We start from the raw sequence: 20,213 nt of genomic DNA, 5'->3' as shown, positions 1-20,213 counted from the left end.
TAGGCCTGAACCATGTTAATTGTTGTGTTTACCTGTGTTAAATAATAACTACTTATCTGGTTATCTAATTGTAAAGCTCAACTTATAAGTCGAGGATTCATCTGTGTAATCTGATGAAAAGTTTGGCTTAATAGTCAAGGTATACCTGTTTTAAAAGGACTCGACATATCAGTCGAAGGATAAATGACTCGACTTATATATCAGTTGAAGGATAAGAGACTCGAGTTATATGTCAAAGGTTAAGAGACTCGTCTTATCAGTCTAACGATAAAAGGATTCGACTTATCAATCGAAGGTTAAGAGATTCGACTTATCAGTCGAAGGTCAAAAGACTCGTCTTATCAGTCGAAGGTCAAAAGACTCGACTTATCAGTTGAAGGTTAAAAGACTCGGCGGCTTATGAGTCGAGGGCGACGATAGCGTGATGGACACCGGCCGATGTGGTTAACTAACCAGGAAGCGAGATATACGCTTGAACGACCCTAAGGTCGTCTGAAATATTAAGCGCCAAACCCGCTTGGCCAACTTTAAGGCTGGTTATGTGAGGAATTAAACAGTAGACCCTGTCGTGACTCCATTGTCACTTATCTGGAATGATCGCATGCATGGAGTAGAGTTATTACTGCTAGGCATGTTATTTATGATTCTATGATCCAATGATGTAATGCTTATAAGCGTGATTATGTATTCTTGCTGAGCCTCAGCTCACAGGTGCTAATTGGTGTAGGTAAATGAAAGGAAAAACTAGACCAGCCATGAGTTGGAGAGCTTTAGGGGCAGAGTGTACATATGCGGCCTGCCCGTCCGCCACGACCGAGGCTATCAGTTGGAACTAGGTTTGGACCTTGATTTTGCAGCCTAAGTAGACTTTTGTATACGTTTTGGGTTGTAACCGTTTTAAACTCTATTGGGATCACATGTCACTACTACAAAAATGTCTTTGCGAGTCCTAAAAAAGTTTTTAGGACTCGCGGGGCGCGAGTTCTCTATTTAAGAGCCTTAAAAACTGAGGTTTCGTTGCGAGTCCTGAAAAATCCCATTGAGAGCCTTTAAGTAAGTTTTCAGGACTAGCGTTGCGAGTCCTAAAAGAATATTCTCGCAATGCGTGTCCTAAAAGATCTCGTTGAGTATCTTTAAATTAAGATTTTAGGACTTGCTTTGCGTGACCTTAAAAGTAATTTTTTTTAAAAAAATGTAGCTACAATTTTCATTTTGATTTAAAAAAATATATCCCTTTGAGTGTCCAAAATGTATTAAAAGAAATTTAAAAAGAAAATATTGAAAAAATACCAATTTTTTTTAAAAGAAATTCAAATTTCTCAACATGTATTATAAACGACAACATGATTCAATATAAAATAGAATAAATTCCTACTTATTAGTACAATAAAAAAGAACATATATAACTAAATTGACTAAATTAATCAATGACTAGCAACCTTTCTCTCAATCTCTTTCTTTGAATGAACACTACTTCTTGTCCACTTTAAACATTGGAATAATCAATTATGGCAGCATCATGACATTTTTTTTTTGTTATACATTTCCCAATGATAGAGCGCTCTTTGCAACCCTGCGTAATAAAATTAGATCAATATCATACATAATAAAGATGAGTAAAGAGTGAAACACAAAACCCATTCTTAAGTTGCACTCTCAAGAACGAAACAAGCAATCATAATATAAGCTTTAAGATCAAATCCAATGCTTTAAGATCAAATTATATTACTGCTCACAGGAGAGACAAAGACCCGAAAACATAAACCAATAAATCTTAAATCACATGGTAAACTGTCTCAAAAGCTTTTAGTTTTATCTTTAAATTTGTACTTTAATTAACTATCTCAGAAGCTCTAAAGTAAGAACAAAATTTCCACACTATGTTCCCTTATCTAATACATACTTTCTTGGTTGTATGAAACAATGCAACAAACATTTCGGGTGCATTTAGCTTTTATATTAAAATCTGTCCATTTATACACTATCTCAAAAACTAGGACATTAGAGCAAGACTCAATTGGACAAAATGAATCATCATAATATAAGCTTAAATTGAGGAAAATAAATACACATTAATCCATACTCTTAAAAGAATACAAAACTCATATTCTTCAAGTTATTTCTTATAGACTATTTATGTCAACTATTGGTTAATATGTGATTATTTGAGACAATTTGAATTCTTGTATAATACTATAGAGATATCAAAACTTTTGGTCAAACCAAATTTAGAAAAAGCCAGGAAAACAACAAGAAGAAATCTATAACCTTACACTAAAGAGATAAATAATGATCTCGGTAGTGAAAAGCAAAGACGAACCAAAACAGTGTTTTGCTACAATCTCTCACTCCGAAACAACCATAAGCTACTCAAGAATGAAAAAAAAAAAAACTCACACTATCCTTACCAGCAAGACCAAAGAGTGTGGATAAAAAAAAAACAAGTCTCTCCCAACCCAAACTCAGAGTAAAAAATAAAAGAAGTTACCATATGCATAACATCAAAATTAATCACTAAAAGCAACAAGTAAGAGATACGCAGAAACATCAACAACACCACAAAAATATTGAAAAAACCATGAGGAGAGAGGATTATTATAAGAATAGTTACAAATAGATACAATTAATATTTGACACTTAATTACATTTGAGATATAAGTGTTTTTTCTCTTAAATATATACAGAAAAAAATTAATTTTCTACTAATTCACAATAGATTATATTATATGTTTAATATGATATTATTATAATAAATGGGTTTAAGTTTAATTAATTTTTTTAAGTTATAAAATGTATGATTTTATTATTTTTAAATAATTACCATGATAAAATATGTCAAAAATATTATATTTTAATTATTTATTATTTTAAAGTAATTATCATTATAAAATATTTTTAAAAAAAATCATATTTTAATTTATTTATTATTTTTAAATAATTATCATTATAAAATATATTTAAAATATTATATTTTAATTTTTTCAATTATTTATTTAATTTAAGTTTAAATGTTTACATAATATTTGTTAAATATAATAATATTCAATAATGTTTACATATATATATATATATAGCCACTTTGTGTTACAATAAACGTTCTGTTTTGATTATCAACAAGAAAGGAAAAGCTTGACGAAGATGACGACCACGTCCACTCCCCATAACTTAGACGATTTGATTTCTTTCACAGAGGAAGATTTGGCCGAGTTATTAGATTATTTTTTTACTACTCCTCCTTCTTCTACTCCTCCTCCGACTTCCACCGTCACTGTCACCACTTACGGAGATGATCACGACTCCATAACCTCCCATGAAAGAATCATCGTCCAAGAACAGGTTATCATTTTTCATTAACCATATTTATTTATTTATTATACGGATATTTTTTTGTAATGATCATGATCAAGAGACTCTCTGTGTAATAACGTACAGAACTCCATCGACGATGATCTGAACTTGTTGACGACGACGACGACCAGTCCCAGTCCCAGTCCCACTCAACCCAACGACGCCGTTTCAACACAAGTGCATGGCGATCTGCCCTTTATTTCCACGACGCCGTCTTCTCCTGATTTTCCGACTGATTCCAACGTTCGATCAGAGTTTCAGGTATCATTTTTCATTAAATTCATTTATGTATGTTTTAATGTAATATTTTCGGAATAAACATTTATATATTTATATATATATATATATGCAGTGTAAAAAAAGTGTGATGAGACCAGTTTTTGAACAACCTATTCGTGTAACAAGTTTCAAGGATCTCATTTCACCAAAATTTCTTACGACAAAGAGAGTTTGCCCATTATCTGAATTAGAAGATGATCATAACTCTACACTGCAAATCAATACTAATCTCATCAGGTACGTAATATTACATTACAGTATTAAATAAATAAATATATATATGCTACTCATTTTATTTTATATAAATTTTTATTGACTTTTAAATATTAATAATTTTAGTTCTCAAGGGAACAATGGAACACCTGCTAGTAGTAGTACTACCACTGACAATAATGAGCTTGTTCTCGTTGAAGTTAAAAGGTACTATATATATAACTACTATAAGACAATAATTTTTTTTCCAATATATATATATATATATTAATATGTATATGATAATACTTGTTAATAATTTTATTATTATGTTTGAAATTAATTCATTAATGTATATTGTTCAGATTCAAACCTAAAAGTATTCAAGAAATATGTTGCACTTGCAAAGCCTCTAAATGCTTGAAACTGTAAGTGTGATCACAACTCAACCCTATTGTTTTGTACTCTTCTGAATTTATTATAATATTTTCTCGATTGATTGATTTTTTTGAAATGGGAAAATTGATATATATATATATATTGTGTAGTTATTGTTCTTGCTTCAAAGCTGGAAAGTATTGCACGAAGAACAACTGTGGATGTAGAAACTGTAAGAATACCGCAGATTACAAAAATGATGTGGACATGGCACGTTCACTTCATCCAAACCATACCTTTCAACCAAAGACCTTTTCGGTATGTAATTTTTTTTAGTGTTGTTATTCGGCACTTTAAGTTGTCCAACAAACACATGAGGTTGCATCATATCATTATTAGTTAGTGATAACTCATGATACTTATTAAATTCAAATGAGTTTGATCCAATTTTGAATTGTGCTATGCAACCTACTTGTGATGTTGGACACCAATGATATTACTTATCAATTCTCTTCATTTTTTTTTAAAATTATGTTAATACAAGTAATAATTTCTAATAATTATATATATATATATAAATAAATAATAGATAGAAGCAAAGCCCACGGATGGTTGCACTTGCAAAAAGTCAAAATGTGTGGTAGGCTATTGTAAATGTTGGAAGGTAAAGAATTATTATCCATGAATTAATTATTAATATATAGTTATAATAGATATTGCATGCATGCATGATATATATTGATTTATTTTTATTTTTTATTTTAAGGAATCGGTTGGATGTTCCGATAAATGTCGGTGTTTGAATTGTAAAAATGCATTTGGTGAAAGATCGATCAAGGAGGAGGTTAGACCTAATCTCTAGTTCTATTGTGTATTAATTTTTCATGATTTTTTTCACATATTAATGTAATCATAATGAAATTAAACTAATAATAATCCTCATATATATATTTATTGAAACTCTTGCAGGCAAACAAAGACAACAAAGGGTGATTTGCTATAGCTACAAGGCCTACAATACATCTTTTTTGTAAGAAGTAATTAGATAAAATGTTGAGAGTAGAAACATGTGTAATTCCATTTATATCTCTTCCATGTAGATAACGGAATTTCTAGGTTTTGACAGTTTTTTATTTTGTTAATGTTAACTTTAACGGAATATTTTTATATTTAACAGAATATTCTTATATTTAACGGTAGTTTATAAACACTTAAATTAAAAATTAAATTAAAAAAATAAATTAGGATATTTTAGAGATATTATACAATGATAATTATTTAAAAATAATAAATAATTAAACAAATTAAAATAAGATATTTTTACAATGATAATTATTTTTAAAAATAATAAATAATTAAAAAAATTAAAATATGATATTTTTGAGATATTTTATAATGATAATTATTTAAAAATAATAAAATCATATGTTTAATAACTTAAATAAAATTTAATTAAACTCAAACTTAATCTCACTTATTAGAATAATATCATATTAAACATATAATATAATCTACTTTGAATTAGCAACAATTTTTTTTTTAAATAGCAATAAAATTAAATTTAAAATCCACGTATAATATTTAATATTACATTAAACATATAATATATAATCTCTTGTTGTCACTCCCAAGTTCAAAAATTAGAACAAACATAAACTTAAACAAAAAATAAATAAATTATTTAATAAAAATAGAATATTTATTTCAAAATTTATATGACATTAATATAAATTTAATAAAAATAATTAATAAATTATATAAATAAAACTAAGCAAACTTGCATATTGCACGTTGTTTGTCTATATGTACACATATGTATTTTGGAGGAAGTATATATATACAATTAAATGCAATTGAAACTTTTCTTGCTCAGCATAATACTGGAGAAATCCAAATTAAATGATCATTACACTACAAAATATCATACTTTTTGCACCGGCAAAAGTTAGGTATTGCGCCGGCAAAAGCCAAATTGCGTCGGCAAAAAGCCACGACGTACCCCCGTCGATAATGACACTTTTGGCGACGCAAAACGTAATGCGCCGGAAATTGTATCTTTTGGCAATGAAAAAATGCGCTGGGAAAAAAATTTGTCGCGTTATTGTGGAAAACACTTTTAGCGGCGCAAAAATGCGCCGGCAAAAGATGATTCTTTTAGTGGCGCAAAATTGCGCCGGCAAAATATGTGTCTTTTAGTGGCGTGTTTTTGCGCCGGGAAAGATGGATATATGTAGTGACGCATTTTTGCGCCAGTAAAGGTTGAGACTTTTGCCAACGTAATTTTGCGTCGGTAAAAGTATTTTTTAAATAAACTTTTTGATAATATTACTAATTCTATTTTCAATATATTAATATTAATTAATAAATTTTGATTTTAATATATTAATAATTATTTAATTTTTTAGTAATATTATTTAATTAGAAATAAAATTAAAATTAAAATTTTATAAATAAAAAAAATTACAAATATTAATATTTATTGTCTCCACCAAACATGAAAATATAAAAGTAATTTAGTAAATTAAATCTCTAATAGATTAAACTTTAAATAAATAAATAAATAAGTTCTACAAATGAGTACTGCCCGCCTCATCATCCCCGCCCCCGTGAGCATCATCGTTCTCGTCCGGATCATGTTCTGGTAAGTCGACAGTAAAATCAGGAGCCAATACTCCTATAATAACCCGTAATTTTTATTTATTATTATCTTTTATGTAAACATTATTCTGTGAATTTTTTTATTTAAGAGTGAGTAATAATTAAGTCCGAACATACCTTTGCGTTGATTTTTCTCTTAGATTCTGAGTACCAAATTCATGTAAAATGGTTTTGTTATGTTCATAGTGTTGTGTAATAAGTTGAGGAAAAGAAAGAACACACCAAGAACCGGCCACAGTAAGAGGTATATATTCATAGATTTCCTTCGTAGTTTACGGTTCCGATTTTATATTTTCATTTCCTAGGATGGCTATGAATTTGTGGGGCATTTTATATGGATTTAATCTGTGTTTTGGGACCAGAAACCGTCATTAAGGGGCTAGAAATGGTTTAATATGATAAGGCTTGAAGTTTGTGATGTTTTGGTGATGGGTTATGAATGGTAGATGCGGACATGGAAGTTGGCTCCATGGTTGACGTGGAAGAAGAGTTAAGGTCGGTGGTGGTGATGGGTTGGTTGTGGTGGCCGAGGGGAGAAGCCATGATTGCCTTGATGTTGAACCATGGGGTCACGATGGTCACATGTGCATGTAGTAGTGTGCATGTGTTCAACTGGTTACAAATGGTTACAGATTTGTAACCAAATGGGACAAAATGTGGTATTTGGTCCCAAAACTTTAGAAAGTTACTGCAAGACTTGGGATTAGGTACTTTAAGACCAAAAATCTGATTATTGAGAATTAAGGATAAAAATATTAATTTAAATTTAATAAAAATAATTAATAAATTATATAAATAAAACTAAGCAAACGTGCATATTTCACGTTGCTTGTATATATGTATACATATGTATTTTGGAGGAAGTATATATATATACAATTAAATGCAATTGAAACTTTTCCTGCTCAGCATAATACTGGAGAAATCCAAATTAAATGATCATTACACTACAAAAAACCAGACTTTTGCTGGTGCAAATTTGCGCCGGCAAAAGTCAGGTATTGTGTCAGCAAAAGCCCTGTATGTTTTGCCGATGCAATTTTGCGTTGGCAAAAATCCACGACGTACCCCCGTCGATAATGGCACTTTTACCGACGCAAAACGTAATGCGTCGGCAATTGTATCTTTTGGCGACGAAAAAATGCGCCGAAAAAAATAAGGATGCGCGGGGAAAAAAAAATTTCGCGTTATATTAGAAAACACTTTTAGCGGCGCAAAAATGCGCGAGCAAAATATGATTCTTTTAGTGGCGCAAAATTGCGCCGGCAAAATATGTGCCTTTTAATGGCGCGTTTTTACACCGGGAAAGGTGGATATTTGTATTGACGCATTTTTGCGCCGGTAAAGGTTGAGACTTTCAATATATTAATATTAATTAATAAATTTTAATTTTAATATATTAATAATTATTTAATTTTTTAGTAATATTATTTAATTATAAATAAAATTAAAATTTTATAAATAAATTAAAAAAATTACAACTATTAATATTTATTGTCTCCGCCAAACATGAAAATATAAAAGTAGTTTAGTAAATTAAATCTCTAATAAATTAAACTTTAAATAAATAAATAAAAAGTTCTACAAATGAGTACTGCCCGCCTCATCATCCCCGCCCCCGTGAGCATCATCGTCCTCGTCTGGATCTTGTTCTGGTAAGTCGACAGTAAAACCAGGAGCTAATACACCAACCTACTTCAACAAAGCACTGAGCAGGACATCTTGACGCCGTTGACGACTCTCAAGTTTAGTCGTATACTTCTTTAGGTTCTGATTTTCCAGCGTAATGTCCTGAGTTTGCTGCAAAATGATGTCCACTTCAGGTGGCAATTGCCCGGACACTTTAGGTGGCAATGGTGTCTACTTAATCAATAACAATTTTATTATATTTATATTTTACTTAATTATATTTTATTAAATCATTTATATTTTTAACTTTTTTCAATTACAAAACATCTAATATTAATGTTAAAATTTATTGTTAATTATTATGATTGGTAATTTTATTTTATTTAAATTATAGTTAAAAATTAATTTTTTGATGTATTTTTTAATTATACTTAAATTTTTATTTAATTAATTATTAAAATTTTACTAATTTTACTAGCCCTAACAGAATTTGGGCAGCATAACGACTATATTTCAAACTATCCCAAAAATTTAAAAACCTACAAATTAAACACATATATAACCAGAATATTCTCAGATCATGCAAAACATATATATACATTAACAAATACATCAATTTATATATATACAAATATTTAACCACAAAAAAAAACATACACCAAAACTGATTTTTTTTATTAATACAAAAAAATTATAAAATACATATTTACAAACATATCACATTTAATATAAAATAATTTTTAAAATATAAACATACATTACTAATCTGATTTTGTTTAAGTTCATACTTTAACTATAATACATATATCACGAAATACAATATAATAAATATTAACAAGCAAAAATAAGCAAATACATATAAAGCATTAAAATAAAATAAAAAATACATATTCAAATCTATTTTTTTAATTTTACAAAAAAAAATTAATAAATACAAAAAACATATATTATAAAAGTAACTTAAAAATAGCTGTTATTAAGATAAACAAATACATATAAAGCATTAAAATAAAAATTAATGTTAACGACTATATTTTTTATAATTAATGTTAATTTTCTTAAGACTAACAAAATTTGGGCAGCATAACAGTTTTTTTTATTAAAATATATAAAAATATTTAACCACAAAAAAAACATATATCAAAACTGCTTTTTTTATTAATACAAAAAAATTATAAAAATACATATTTACAAACATATCACATTTAATATAAAATAATTTTAAGATATAAACATACATTATTAATCTGTTTTTTTTTTTTAAGTTCATACTTGAACTAAAATACATATATCACAAAATACAACATAATAAATATTAACAAGCAAAAATAAACAAATACATATAAAGCATTAAAATAAAAAAAAATACATATTCAAATCTGTTTTTTTAATTTTACAAAAAAAAAAAATTAATAAATACAAAAAACATATATTATAAAAGTAACTTAAAAATAGTTGTTATTAAGAGAAACAAATACATATAAAGCATTAAAATAAAAATTAATGTTAACGACTGTATTTTTTGTAATTAATGTTAATTTTCCAAAGACTAACAAAATTTAGGCAGCATAACAGCAATATTTTAAACTATCCTAAAATTTTATAAAACATGCAAACTACACAAAAAAATACACATAATATTACTAGAGCAATATACAGAATATTCCCAAAGCATGCACAACATAAAACAAGATTAATAACATAAATCAAATCTTTTTACATCAGTAACATCAAAATAATTTATTTAGTAAATATTTATAAACAAATAATCTTTAATATAAAAAATATATATATAATACAAATATACAATATAATATAATAATCTAATCTATTTTTTTAATATACATATAAAGCATTAAAGTTTAAAAAAATACACTCAAATCTGTTTTTTTTTTATTTATTTAATAATTACTAAAAACATATTTCTTTTTTTCTTTTTCATTATTAATCTAATTTTTCTAAAACTACACAATTTAATTTATTTTTTTTAACACAACAATATAATTATAATAAAAAAAATCACACACATACATATATATTAATCGTTCACAATCATTCACGTACATAAACTACCTCTTGGAGCTGTTCTGCCTATTGCCGAGGGATTGGAGCTGCTCAACCACTTTGGTGGACATGTTTATAGAGATAGAGAGATCGAGATAGAGAGAAAGAAATGGAGGGACCCATTAAAAAATAAAGAGAAACCGAGATAGAGAGAAAGAAAGAGTGTAGAGTCCCATAATTTACTTAGCTAGTTAGATATTAGTAGTAGTAGTAGTAGTAGTAGTAGTAGTAGTAGTAATAGCTAGTATTAGTTATAGTATGTTCATTACTGTGGATTTTGGTTCAAGCCGGGACTTAGTTGGAAACTCCTAGCAATAGTTATGGATTTTATAAGTTTAACCTATAGTTTAAGAATATTAATTATAACATAAGTTTTGGTTAATATTGTTGGTTATTAATATGATAATTATTATAACCTAAGGTTTAGATAGAGCTAATAAGAATATGACATTTGTCATGAGCAAGGATTATTCCTAAGGTTTAGATAGAGCCAATAGGAATATGACACTTGTCATATGTATGATTATTAAGGAATTATTATTTTAATGATAAAATAAGGGAAATATAAGACTTAGTCTTCACCAGAATTTGTTAGGAGCATGACATTTGTGACAATTTTATTTATTTGTGATTTAGATAATTAAATAAATTTTTCGTAACTTTAGGGCACTGTAACTTCCAACCTATTTTTGACCCAGTTATGTTATGAATTTCGAAAAATAGTATTTCTAAAAAGTTGTAGATAATTTAATTAGATTTCTAACGGTATAAAGATATTATAAATCAGAGTCCTACAGATCAAGATATGTTAATTTTACTGTGGGATAGTTTAGAGTTACGGGATTTAAAAAGTTAGAAGTTAGGATTCTATTTTAAATTTAAATTTGGATTATAATTAGAAGATTTTTATTCCTAGAACTCTATAAATAGGACCTAGCACCAAGATTTTTCATTCATTCTTCAAGCATTGATCAAAGCCTTCTAGGTGCTAGTGAGACTATAGAGTGATAAACACTTGGGTTGGGGTTATAAGCTTTGTCATTCTAAGCTTATTAGACACTTGGGAAGTAAGGTTCATAGAGTGTATTTCGGTTTCGAGGTGTAGTTCAGTCATAGCAATTTCAAAGGTATTCATATTCTTAGTTCATTTTCTGTATTGTTAGTTCTTATAGTTTTTCTCTACTCAATTCCTAACCCAATCTTCTCTATTCTTGGTTAGGCATCTAAGTTCTTCGAACTTGAGATTTCTTGTTGGTAAGTATCTTCTCGATGGTTTAGTTCGTTCCTCTTCATCTCTTTCTTTTAGAAAACTCACCTCTCTATTAATGGTTTTTAGGAGTGTTCCAAAATCCCGACTTTGTTCTCATCATCCCGGTATTTTGGTAAGGAAAATAGGATAGATCTTGTATGTTTGTATGATATGTTATGCTATGTTTATGTTATGATAAGTTTATGTTATGATATGTTTATGCTATAATAAGTATATGTATGATATGTTTTGTAGTCCTTGGGCATATGACTTGTTTAGATAACAAGCCCAAAGATTATGTTTTTAGTCGCTTGGGCATATGACTTGCTTGGATAGCAAGCCCCAAGATTATTTTATCATTTTCATGGTTTAGAGTTATGGTTTACCCTACCTCAGATATTAGACAGGGGACCTAGATGGGTTATCATATACTACCATGTGATCTAACCTACCTCAGATATTAGACAGGGGACCTAGATGGTTTATCACACTACAACAAATATGAGTAAATATTACGGTAAAATATAACATAATTTTTAAAACGCTATTGTTGAATAAGTAAATGAAAACACGGAGTAAACAGCAAATGAAATTCAGGCGCCAAATAAAATAGTAATATGGCGCCTTTACTTCGTCCCCTCCTTTTAATTCACAATCTGATTATATAAAATCAGAAAACAAAAGAAAAACAAAAAGCTCTCTTTCTGAAATGGAACCTCTCTGCCCTAACCGTTCCGACTCTCTCTCGATCTCTTTTCTCTCTGTTCTTCTCCCTCTATTTCTTTCACATGGTCGACGGGTGAATGGAAGTGTGCAGGGGCTTCTCTCGGAAACTAGCTTTGGAGAGGGACAGTGCGACGACATCATTCTTCAACGGTAACTCTCTCTCGCTCTATCTTTCTCTCTGAGCTACTCTAGTGTTCAATCTTTCTTTCTTTCTCTCTGTTTGTTGCAGGTGTGTAACAAGGTGGTGGAGGCCCACGACTTGGGTCGTGTGACACGGAGGCTTGACTCGTGGTTCTACGGCGTGGCTCGCTCATGGGTGCGACGGTGCTTGCGACGGTGGTTTATTCGACGGGTTTGACTTTAGTGAGGTTATTCTACAACATTTATGGGTTTGATAATTGTTTTGAGTTTCCAAACTCATGTTATGCTTAGGCACAGTATGATGCCTCCTTTCTCACATTTTAGTTTTCATAAAGTACAATTACTAAGTACCTGTGATAGTTTATTTATAATGTCTTATTGATACATGATTTGAATTTTTACTTGTGCACCGAAGATTCTTTTTGTTGCACTTGTAAGTTATTGTTTTGATGAGCCACATTGTGCTGAGTGTTAGCCGGGATATAGGAATTGGCCAGCATGTGAAGGATGTCTGGGATATAGGAATCTTACTTTTTGTTTGAATAAGTATAAATGCTTAGATGAGATTATATATTAACAAAAAAATTTAATGTCTATTTGCAATCATAGAAAAAATGGGTTCTTGCAGTACTATAAGAAGAGCAAGAAATGTAAAGATTCATTTATTATGTTCTTGTGCAATTTGGTCTTTCCGTGTCAGAATTTAGCTCCTGTTCAGTATACAAGAAAGCAAGGTAATTAGCATGCTCTTTGGCTTTATCCTTTTTTTGTTTGTAGGTGATTCGCCTATTGTGATTTCATGCGCTAGTGTAGCTCTAGCAGATGCAGGGATAATGATGTATGACCTTGTAACTTCAGTTTCAGTGGTAAGTATCTTGCTCAGTGTTTTTTCCTTACTTTCTATTAAGTGTTCATAAAAGATATCATATCACCCTCTTTGGGCATTCTCAAGCCATTTGTATCTTGTTTTAGTCCAAGTTAGCCTTCTACCATCTTTTCAAAAGGGTGGCTTGCATACATAACCTGTAAGAGAAATGAGGTTTTTATAAATGTGTTGTTATAAGAAAGTCAAATTTATGTGATTGGTGATCATTTTTCATGTTTTACAATATTGGCTTGTCAGCAAATATTGCTCATCTTTTAACCCAATTTTGAGGAAAAGTTGTTATTTTTTTCTTCATGCTTTAGTTTGCTAGTAATTTTTTCCATTTAGCTGAGCAAGAATACAAGAAAGAGCAAAGAGCTTTTATGTGTTAAGAGAGAAACTTTTGAGAGCACAAATGTTGTGAAAGTGTTGGTTCTTGCTGCGTGTTGAAGAACCTGTTTGAAAATTTCTTGTTCTTAATTCGTTTTTGTTCATAACAGTTTGTTTAATTGTTTAAGTGTTAGTTTGAGATAAGTTTTATTATTTGTTCTAAGGTGTCATTACAGGTGCTGCATTGTCCTTTTCAATGTTTGTTGTTGGTCTGCTGCTTTCATCTAATCCTGATGCCACGGGAGACCTGGTGCAGGTTCCAAGCATGCTGTTTCAAGGTTCTTTGCTTCTTGGGCTCATAAGTAGAGCCACTCTTGGTTATGCGTATGTCCCTGTTTTCTTTTTCAATCTTCATTATGCCAAAATAATAGTTTGTTTATTATTCAAAAGAGATCTTAATGAGAGCCTGCTAAGTCTTATTTCATCTTTTGGTGATGTTGTAATTTAAATTAAAGTCCCTGTTCTTTGTCTATTATCACATTTATGATTAAACTTGTACCATTATTCTTAGGCATCATCTTTGGGTATTCTGTTTTTTATATTGGTTTTAGATTTAGAGTTTTTGTGTTTTATGTTTCTGTATATAGTTTGTTTGTTTATCCTAGTTGTGTTTACTGTTTACAACATGCTATACATGCTGCTAGTTTTGGGAATTTTGTTTCTGATAGTGGTGTGCTATGCAGCCTAGTTTTGTTTTCTGGTTTATCTTCTCCTGTATCATTGGCTTAGTAATATAATCCATTTTGTATTCTTTGGTTTGAGACACTATAAGCATAAAAAATAAAGTATTCAGATTGAGTTTTTTTGCTCTTCAGAATGAGTGGTTTGCTTGATTGGAGAGTAATAGATGGCACGTGAGGTGGAAAGCCCCTCTGTTTTGACTCAATCCTCATTTCAGATGCCCATTCCTCTCTTCTCGACACTGTTCGGTATTGAAAATTACCAAGTTTTAATATTTATATTGGCTCTCTTTATAAACTCAGTATGTTTTGAATTTGTGTATGAGTTTTTATGAAGCTTGAATCTATGCTTTCCTTTCTATTTGAATTGGAAAATAATTTTCAACATGGCAAGCAACTTTGTTTAAAACTGTACTTCTACAGGTGTGTACATGATGTAATTGTTTCTTCATTTCCTTTGTGTCTTGTTCTTCAAATAGTTTTAAATATATGTGTTTACTTTCTTTACTTCAGTAGGTAGGATCATTTATATTTTTTTTTTAATTTTCTTTTTGTTCCTTTTTTGAGGATATGCTCTTGCTGCTCTTCTCTTATTACTTTGTGTGTGTTTCAATCATAAAAATATTGTTTTGTCTTTGAAAAAACTAGTATAAATGAAAGGAGACAAAAACGAAGTTGTTTGAAAAAACTAGTATAAATGAAAGGAGACAAAAACTAGTATAAATCTGGGTCTGTCTTCTATTCTGGTACTTCTGTTTCACAAGCTCAATAAATTTTCTTGCTCCTTTTAGTAAAATTTGTGTGTTTCATGGTTCCATTGTTTGCCTGAATTCTTATTTATACGTATACTTGAATCAGTGAGGCAGCAGTATAAAAAAACTCATGACTTGTTGTCTTCTCAGTATTCTTATGAGCTTCTTCTGCAATTTCTGCATAAGTCTCAATCTACCACTGTACTTGGTATTATCAATGAGCATATCAACTTTCAAGGTACATGTTTCTTCTTTTACCACTTATGTAAAAATGCTTCCTTTATTTTTATATGATGTGTAATGTATGCATGTGTACTGGTTTGCAGTTTCTCTTGGACAGCCCAACTCAATTTCTGATGATGCGGAGGCTGTTACATTGACTGGCAGCAGCCAAGATGCAGTCAGTCAGATTAATCAGAAGGAAATACATTGGGGGGTGAGTAAACAAAGTTATCTTGTTTCAATCGGGTTTGCTTTTTTCTGTTACCCCCTCTTTGTGCTCTAAGTATTACACTTATGATCCATTGATTCATGTTGGTATGTTGAAGTTAAAATGGAATCTAAATGTCTTTTATTCATTCCTTTTTCATTTGTCTTCTGATCTCAGTATTTATCACATGTTTTTCCCTTTTTCATTTTCATTCAAAATTATTTAGGAATGATAAGCATCATTCTTCTTTTCTAAATTAATTATTTAAAACTTGGTCAACCTACTGAGAGTTATTTAGTAGCCTAAAAGAGGTTTTTTTTTTCTTTCTATATGACAGTTTCCCATATATGTTTGTTAGTAATAGGAAATTTAAGTAGTTGCCATATTTTTATAGTTGCTGTCAGATATGAGGATGCATATTTTTAGCTTTTGTATAGCTTGAGGAACATAGTTTATGTATATTGGTTTTGTGTGAATGTGACTATTCTCGATAGTTTAAATAGATCTTTTTATGATGGAATATGTTGTTTCCAGTTTTAATTCTCTCTGCCAATCGAAGTCTTTAAGAGGGATTTAGTCTTAGTGTTTGCATACCTATGATGTTTATTCTAGCAAAAAAAAGGGAAATCTACCACTGATTTTGTAATGTTAACTTTTGATCTAGGCTATTTGATTAATCTTTTATTTTGTTGCTTCAGTTCAGTAGAGGTTGAGCAGTTTATACTTGATGACTTGAGAAACCATGTACAGCTGAGCAGTGTTGCTCTGCCATCCGTTAGTTTTTATACATTTATCAATGCACATAATGGGTATTGTCCTCGATTTTTTTTCGGTTCAACATTATCTTTCTGTTTTAGTAAAAAAAAAATTCTCAATTTCTTATCTTCCTGTTTATCTTTTTCTAGTTTAAACTGTTCAACTATACCCCCTGACGGGTCATTGGTTGCTGCTGGATTTTCAGATTCATTGCTGAAGGTTTTTTCTTGATTACATTTTCGTTGCATGTGACATGTCAATTGTTTGTGTTTTCTACAAAATTTAGTACACATTGTGCAGATTTTGGATATGGCAAAGCTTGGGCAACAGGCTGTGTTGAGATATTCTTGTACATAAATAAAAGTTAAAAAAAGATATGCACGTGTTTTACAGTGTATAAATTAGTCTAGGATATATAGAAACACAATTTAAGCCTTCATAAATTGCTAGGTTTTTTCGGCTGTAAGTGCAACAAACATTTGGTTAAAAAATTGCTGGCAGTCATGGAGTTAAAAGCTAGTTAAGGATGGTAATATCTCTTTAGGTTTATTAAAGCAATGTTAGTTTGTTGAAAAGTATGTTTTGTTTGCTCTGTATTCTGTATTTTGGTCAAAGCATATCTTATTTTTAAAATACTGCTGCTATTAGCTGTTTTGCAGGGTGACGATGATGCAAATCCAAATGAGTTTGGTTCAAATGGAGGAAAAAGACCCTATACCTTATTTCAGGGGCACTCAGGACCAGTTTATTCAGCTTCTTTTAGTCCTATGGGAGATTTTATACTTTCCTCTTCAGCCGATTCAACAAGTACAGTCATTTATTCTCTCTCCCTCTTTCCCTCTTTGTTTTGTTTATGAAAGAATTACATTGTTTTCGTGCAGTTCGGTTATGGAGCACTGAACTAAATGCAAATCTTGTTTGCTACAAGGGTCATAATTACCCAGTATGGGATGTACAGGTATATCTCATCATTTTCAGTTGTAAATTGTTCATATTAGCAGTTCTTTTGCATCTCTGTTGTTGATTTGACATGAAATGAGTGGCCAATATATATATGTGTGTGTGTGTGCATTCTCCTTTTTAGTTTCCTTTCTTGGCCACTTAAACATTTGCCTTCTATTTGGAATTTGGATTCTAGGATGGAAAAAAGAAAATCCAAAAGATTTTTTTCTCTCTTGTTTGGATTCAAATAAAAATTGAGATTTTTTTTCTCTCTTGTTTGGATGCAATTTTCTAAAATTTATAACTTTTATAAATATATTGAATAAGGTGTTATACAATTTTAGATTTTCCTCTACTTTACTTTTTTTTTCTCTCAAAAAGAATTTGCTTCTTTAAATTCAAGTTAAAAAAAAAAGCGATATTAGGGGTATTGGTTTTACTTTTGTACCTATTCAATTACTTGTGTTATTACTATTTTCTGCCATACAATTGTTTTGACTTCTTTACTTTGTCTCTTCTCTTTCCCTTCACCACATTAAATAATGGTCATCTTTCCTTAGTAATGATTTTAATGTTATATAATAACTTCTTTGGTTATGAATTCTCGGAGCAGTATAGTCCTGTAGGACACTATTTCGCTAGTGCATCACACGACCGGACAGCAAGGATATGGTCTATGAAAAGAATACAACCTTTGCGAATAATGGCAGGGCATTTATCTGATGTTGATGTTAGTTTCTCTCTGACTTTATTACGTGTTATAAAAGGGAACTAGTATTGCTTTGATGTTATTTATATTGTTGAACAACAACAACCTTAATCCAGAAGAGTGCTTTAATGTTGTCTAAACTTACTGATCTAGTCTAGTTCTTATACACTAATTCTGATTGAGGTTTCATTTATCATTATCAGTGTGTGCAATGGCATGCCTATCTCATTTCCCTTGTATTGAAGAATTTATCTATCTCATTTCAACATTTCATGTTTAAGGTGTAAAATTTGAGCCTCTCTCTGTCATTTTAGATTTTCTCTAGAAATCCAAGTGTCATCTTTTTTTTCTGCAATTTTGGGTAAAATCTGAATCTAAATCTCATATTATAATTGTAGCTCTCTCTATAAAATTGTCTACTATATTCATATCTATGTTAATGAAGCAACTAGTAAATTGTTGAATCTCATAGTAAATACTTGACCTGCCTTTGCTCATTGGCTAAGCCTCTTCACTGTCACTTCCTTTCCATCTCTTAGTGCCCCCTGCAAATAACCATTTTGTTTTTGTGTAATCCTATATATGTTGACTTCTTTTTGTGTCTTCTGTTAAGTGCATAATAGCAAGCATATGAACCAAGAACTACTATCACAAGACATGATATAACAACAGCTACCAATGCAAACTAAATCAGTATAATAGCTTTTTGATGCAAGGATAGTAGTTTTAGTTTCTTGTTCCCAGATGTTGTTTCTTAATATTTGAGTTGTTTAAAATATGGTTTGAGTTGCTCCTTTTTGGGCAAGTGTTTTTTCTCTTTAGTGAAGATAAAAAATATTATGAAATGCTTGGTCCTGGTCCTTGGAGCTTGTTTTTTCACCCTGAGCTTGTGAATTTATTTTAAGTGGGAATGTTTCTCTGCTTTGTCCCAAGATCTTCTATTCATGTTTAGTTTTGGTATTTGGGAATTTCAGCTATGCTAATGAAATATAAACATGGATAGAGATATGGAGTTTTGCTTTGCATAAGTCATTCATTAGTCTTGTAAATCAAAATGCATTCCATGCCAATCAGATTCGTTTTGTTTATGAATGTCCTAAAATTGTGCCTAAAATATAGCTGCTTATTTGAATATTTGTGGAAAGGGATAATGCTGTTTATTTGATACAATGAAAGACCACATTCTGAATCTCTTTGTAAGATCTTAACAAGTTTTTCTTAAGCTATTTTTGCAGCTAATGTTACTGATTGAGGTTCACTAATTGATTATCATATCTAGTATCAAGAAAGACTACATGCTAACATTTTCTTGTGCAATAGTGACAACTTTTATTTATACATTTTTCTTTTTTGGGAGTTTCCAACTTTCATGTTTAAGCTATATTAGGGTTGATATTTAGTTAAATATAATACTAATATGTTTCAGTCACTACACATTGTATGTATGTATGTACGTGTGTATATGGTTTTTCTCTATTTTCTTTTGATTAATTTTGTCATTTTATTCAGCTCTCATTTTGCTAATTTTTTTGTGGAAAAGTTTGTAATTAATATGCAACTTATATGAGCATAGAAGAGGTCTCTTTGACTCACTGGATTAGAGAGTGATAGATGCCAAGATTTTGAACTATTACCATACTGTTTATTTGACTAAATTTTGCAGTGTTTTAAAAAATTTCAGAGCAACACCATGAGGAGGTTTGCCTTGGAAACCTGAGGAGATTTCAATTTAGAGAGCTTCAGATGGCAACAAATAACTTCAGCAGCAAGTACTTGGTTGGATGATGAATTGAAGGATGGAGCAAGTTTCATGCATGGTTTACTTTTGTGTATTTTGTAATGTTTCTGTTTTTCATTTTTAAAGTAAAAAATGTTCAAGATTATATTACTTTATTATGTTATGCTTTCAAATTTAAGTTAGAACTAAGATCTCATGAATTAGACATATTCATGGTTTGAATTAGTTATTGATTAATGTAATACTTGTGGTTTATCAATCTATTGAGAATTACATTTTATGATTAA

At 30.0% G+C, this 20,213-nt stretch overlaps 1 long non-coding RNA gene across 1 annotated transcript; it reads left to right on the top strand.

Moving 5' to 3' along the window:
- Positions 1-16,991: 16,991 nt before the first annotated feature.
- On the top strand, positions 16,992-18,209 carry LOC133784511 (uncharacterized). Its single transcript, XR_009871377.1, has 4 exons — positions 16,992-17,066; positions 17,186-17,344; positions 17,419-17,495; positions 18,093-18,209. It is a non-coding gene; the product is annotated as an uncharacterized LOC133784511 (long non-coding RNA).
- The last annotated feature ends 2,004 nt before the right edge of the window (positions 18,210-20,213 follow it).

The sequence above is a fragment of the Humulus lupulus genome, chromosome 6 (assembly GCF_963169125.1).
Source record: "Humulus lupulus chromosome 6, drHumLupu1.1, whole genome shotgun sequence".
Classification (NCBI taxonomy): Eukaryota; Viridiplantae; Streptophyta; class Magnoliopsida; order Rosales; family Cannabaceae; genus Humulus; species Humulus lupulus.
This window is presented reverse-complemented; position numbering and strand designations above follow the sequence as displayed.